This window comes from Nicotiana tabacum, chromosome 14 (genome assembly GCF_000715075.1).
Source record: "Nicotiana tabacum cultivar K326 chromosome 14, ASM71507v2, whole genome shotgun sequence".
In the NCBI taxonomy this organism is placed as follows: Eukaryota; Viridiplantae; Streptophyta; class Magnoliopsida; order Solanales; family Solanaceae; genus Nicotiana; species Nicotiana tabacum.
In genome coordinates this window covers 99,637,018-99,642,692 of record NC_134093.1, presented here as the reverse complement: position 1 = coordinate 99,642,692, position 5,675 = coordinate 99,637,018, and the positions used below count along the sequence as shown (strand labels likewise).

At 34.2% G+C, this 5,675-nt stretch overlaps 1 pseudogene; it reads left to right on the top strand.

Annotated features, from left to right (window-relative positions):
• The first annotated feature begins 1,402 nt into the window (after positions 1 to 1,402).
• On the top strand, positions 1,403 to 3,797 carry LOC107798335 (uncharacterized; annotated as a pseudogene).
• Positions 3,798 to 5,675: the final 1,878 nt, after the last annotated feature.

Sequence of the window (5,675 nt, the reverse complement as noted above, 5' to 3'; positions counted from 1 at the left end):
TGCTCTGATACCAACTTGTCACGACCCTAAATTCCTACCTTCGAGATTGTGATAGCGCATAACATTTCACTTGCTATGCAAGCCAATATTAGTCATTCTTAAACAATTTTAAATTAATTAATAACAAAGAAACAGATGTGGAAATAAAATCTGAAATAAAGTGAATAATCCATAATAATAGCGATGTCTAAATACCATCCCAGAACTAGTGTCACAAGTGCACGAGCTACTAAAATAATACAAATAAAGGTCTGAATAAAAATAAAGTTGTCTGAAAGAAATACACAACTATGATAAAGTGCAAGGGGATTTCAGAACTGCGAACGCCATGCAGCTATACCTCAAGTCTCCTGCGAATAACTGAATCCGAGCAAGTCTATTGTGCGCCTAAAGAGTGCAGAGTGTAGTATGAGTACAACCGACCCCATGTGCTCTATAAGTGCCGAGTCTAACCTCGACGAAGTAGTGACGAGGCTAAGGCAGATCGCTTACATTAACTTATACGCATTAATAATAATAATAACATGAATATAAGTAAGATCGGTAAATCATATCAAAAATTGAAGCCAATTCAGTCAGGGGCGAAGACCACCCTTTGTCGAAAAATGTCGGAAAATTAACACTGTGTATATAGAAAATAATTTAGATTTATATGCATGTAATACATATTGAACACCCTTGCAACAATGAAGAATCATAGCTCAGTGGCAAAGGGTGGTCAAGACTCAAGAGGGCTCATGGGCGCGGGTTCGAGCTTCACTCTCCACAATTTTTGTTGCATTCCAAATTTTTATTTTTTAAAAAGACAAACAGAATAAATGACGTCGTTAATTCTGTTTGACTAACTTTATAAAATAAAAATCTGGAACAAATAATATTTATAAAACAAAAAATTGGAATAAATAAATCAAAATCCCTACTGCTGCAAAACCTAGGTAATTTTGGTACTGCAAGTGATTTTGGTCTCTATCTTCTCCAATCTATCTAACTCTCTGCTACTGCAAGTGAGAACTGAGAAGTGAGAAGTGACAAGTGAAGTTCTGGGTTTGGAAGTTCTTGCTGCCAGGGGCGAAGCTACAATGTAACAAGAAAATTCCAATCTCCATTAATCTAGTCTCCACTCTCCATTGAACATTTGAACTGGTTAGAACTTAGAAACTTTTGTCTTTCCCTTTCCTTTTTTGCTTCAAAGTTTGAGTTTTGGTATTAATTATTAAATATTAAAGTTCTCTGATTTTTGGTTTAGTACTGTGGCTAAAAAGGGTCTACTTAAGATATTTGAGCACAAATAGGAAGACATGTAAATCCTTGAGTAATAGTTAAAGTTTACTGATTTTGTGTGTCTCGGACTTAGGAATAATATGTTTTAACTACTTTATACATTCAGGGAATTGAAGTTGCAATGAACTTGTTGAAATTTTACAGCAAAGTACCAAAAATAAGTTTTGCATCTCAAAATCCATCTAACAGAGAAGAAAATGCCAATCAATCAGATTTTCCCTCGCATTCTTCTATAAGACAAGAAATTGATACAATTGCTCCACAATCCGATCCAGCTGAAAGAACTCCAATATTGGAGTATCATCCAAACCATCGCGATGAAATAAGGAGGGCATACATTCAAGGTGGTCCTTGCCAACCTCGATATCATGACTTCCCTCAATCTGACTTTTCTGGATTTAAGTGTCGTTTTAATCCTATATGGTTTGATGATTTTAATTGGTTGCAGTATAGTGTAAGTACCGATGCTGCATATTGTTTACCTTATTATTTATTTAAGGGCGAAAGTATTCATCACGGTGGTGGTGATGTTTTTTCGAGTAAAGGATTTAGGAATTGGAACAGAAAAGAATGTTTTAAGAAACATGTTGGTTTGCCAAATAGCATTCATAATAAAGCAAATAGAAATTGTGATGATCTAATGCGGCAACAACAGTCTATTATTGTTGCATTTGACAAACAGTCTGATCAAATTAAGCGTGAGTATTGGCTTCGCTTAAATGCTTCAGTTGATGTGGTAAGGATTCTCTTGAATCAAGGATTTGCATTTCGCGGTCATGACAAAAGTGAAACGTCATTAAACAAGGGTAATTTTATTGAAATTCTTTCATGGTATGCGGATAAATATGATAAGATTAAACCCTTTGTGTTGAAACGTGCTCCAAAAAATAATAAGATGACTTCTTCAGATATTCAAAAAGAAATTGTGACCGCATGTAAGATAGAAACTATTAAGGCTATAATAGAGGATCTAAATGGTGACTACTTTGCTTTATTAGTTGATGAGTCTATAGACGTGTCACGCAAAGAGCAAATGGCTATTGTTTTACGGTATGTCGATAAAAAAGGAAGTGTGATGGAGAGGTTTATTGGCATTGTTCATGTTCGGGAGACAAGTGCTTTATCTCTAAAGAAAGTAATTGTCGATGTACTTGTTCATCATTCTTTAAGTTTATCTTCTATACATGGACAATGTTATGATGGGGCAAGCAATATGCAAGGCGATATTAAAGGTTTTAAGAAGTTGATTAAACAAGAAAGTAGATCGGCTCATTCTATTCATTGTTTTGCACATCAACTTTAACTAACTCTTGTTGCGGTTTCTAAGAAGTGTGTTCATGTAGGTGAACTTGTATTATTGGTTTCAAATATTTTGAATGTGTTGGGAGCTTTTTTTAAACGTGTGGATGAATTTCGAGATTCTCAAAACGAAAAACTCCGAGAGGCATTAGATATGGGTGAACTAAAAACAGGTAGAGGCTTGAATCAAGAACTTGGTCTTGTTAGAGCCGGTGATACTCGTTGGGAATCTCACTACAAGTCATTTAGAAATTTTATTCGTATGTTTGGCTCTATTGTTGATGTTCTTGATACTCTTGTTGAAGATGCAGGTACATTAGATGATAGAGCTAAGGCATCAGGGTATCTTGAAGCTTGTCAAACATATAAGGTTGCTTTCTTGTTGTATTTAATGACAGATATTTTGGGAATCACTAATGAGCTGAATGTATCCTTACAAAAAAAAAGAGCAAGATATTGCAAATGCCATGCTACTTGTTCAAGTAGCAAAGAAAAGATTGCAAACTTTAAGGAGGGATGATGAATGGGATTTGTTTGTTGATAAAGTATCTATATTTTGTATCAAGCATGATATTTTGGTGCCTAATTTTGATGATCTATATGTTAACTCTGGAAGATCACGGTGAAAACCTGCTGATTATACTGTCTTTCATCATTATCGTGTTGATGTATTTTGTAAAGTTCTTGATTGGCAACTTCAAGAACTTAATGATCGTTTTGACGAAGTGACGACTGATTTGCTTCATGGAGTTGCTTGTTTGAATCCAATTGACTCATTTTCATGTTTTGATATCAGAAAAATAATGAAGATGGCTGAATTGTATCCTGATGACTTTGATGAATTTCAGATGAGTGCTCTTGAGAATCAACTTGCGAGTTACATTATTGATGTTCGTGATTTTGATGAAAGGTTCTCCAATCTAAATGGGCTTTCTGATCTTTCAAAAAGATTAGTTAAGACAAAGAAGCATTCAGTTTATCCTCTTGTATTCCTCTTAGTGAAACTTGCGTTGCTTCTGCCTGTTGCAACTGCAACCATTGAAAGAGCTTTCTCAGCAATGAAGTTTATCAAGAATGACTTGCGGAATCGAATGGATGATGACTTTTTAAGCGGTTGCATAGTGCCTTATGTAGAAAGAGAAGTATTTAGTATTGTTTCTAATGAGTCTATTATAAAAACATTTCAAGAGATGAAGTCTCGTCGAGTACAATTGTAATAAGTAGAATCTCTTTTCGATGCTTCTCTATATTAGTTTGGATTAATCCAATTGTTCGTACTATTACCCATATTTTTATAATTTAGCTCGATATCACGTTGTTTGATTTAAATTTTTTGGTGCACCGACTTGCTGAGAATTTTTTTTCTTGTTCAAGTTTGAACACCCTTGAAATATTTTCTAGCTTCGCCACTGAATTCAGTAGTCATGATCCCTCAATTTATATACGTTGCGGCGTGCAACCCGCTCCAACAATATAAACTTAAAATAAAATCCGTTGCGTTGTGCAACCCGATCGAACAATATAATCTTTCAATTAAATTCCGTTGCGGCGTGCAACCCGCTCCAACAATATAAACTTAAAAATAAATATGTTGCGGCGTGCAACCCGATCGAATAATATAATCTTTCAATTAAATTCCGTTGCGGCATGCAACCCGCTCCAATAATATAAACTTAAAAATAAATCCGTTGCAGTGTGCAACCCGCTCCAACAATATAATTAAACAACTCTTAAATGTAAAAATACTCCAATAAATACCATATTTAATAAGAAATTATTAGGCAACAAAGCATACAATTATTATAATTTATTTAGGAAACAAGTAATGACAAGTAGCAATTAGTTGTGGGAATTAAGTATGAAATAGACATTTTAATAATTAGTATGCGAAATGTCAAGTAGCAATTAAGTCACATAAATCAATAAGTATGTAATAATTATAGTATGGATTCAAGACATGATATTGAGCAAGGAATGTGAGATAAACAATTAATATAATAATTAATTCATGATTTAAAATAATTTATATTTTTTCAAGTAATTATGCAAATAATTAATTTGACGACGTATAGGCACTCATCACCTCGCCTATACGTCATTACACATGAAATTCTCTTAACAAATAATTTAAGGGTTCTATTCCCTCAAATCAAGGTTAACCATGACACTTATCTTGCTTCACGACCAATTTCAAGATTCCAATACACCTTTGCCTCGCGAATTCGTGTCCTAAAGCTTCAAATCTAATCACAAACAATTCAACATACTCAGCATGAATCGTAGGAACTAATTCCATATGAAATTATAATTTTTCCGAATTAAAATCCGAAAATGACAGTGGGACCCACATCTCGAATCCCAAAAAAACTCACCAAATCCGAATACCCATTCCGATACGAGTTCAACCATACAAAAATTATTGAATTCCGACATCGATTGCCTTTCAAATCCTCAATTAAAGTCTTTGAAGATTTCTATCATTTTCAATCCAATCTTTACCCATCTGAACTCAACAATATTCCCACAACCTTATTGGTACAAACATGTATAACTAATACTCTCACTTCCAAGAATCACACTCACAATCACCCATCTTTACCCAAACTCAAAACTGAAGACTAGGGGTTAGAGCCTTACCTCTTCGGTGAAGATTTTGTGATATCTCCTTGTTGGATTTCAAAGCTTGAACAAGATTTCTCTACAAGCTACAGGTTCAAGTTCAAGACAAAGAACGAAGCCAAATCAAATACCAAGGCATTCAAGATCAAATTACTTGTTCGTGATCAAATCCAAATTCATGTTCAAGAAGGAGATTCAAGACCAAGCTTTACAAGCCTTTGAATCGAATCAAAGTCAAGCTCGTTGAAATACTTTACATTCTTGAAGAATCAGAGGGACGTCATAGACATTGTAACACTCAATATTTATTGAAGACAATTACTACATTTATTACGCAATTTTATAGTCTTGATTATTTAGTTTTCTCGATGCGAAAATTTGGTGTTACAATGCCATATGGCAAAATTTGTGACCAATTCAATATCATGATTTGGCTATCTCTCAAAACTTACAAACAATGATTTGGCCATTTGTCA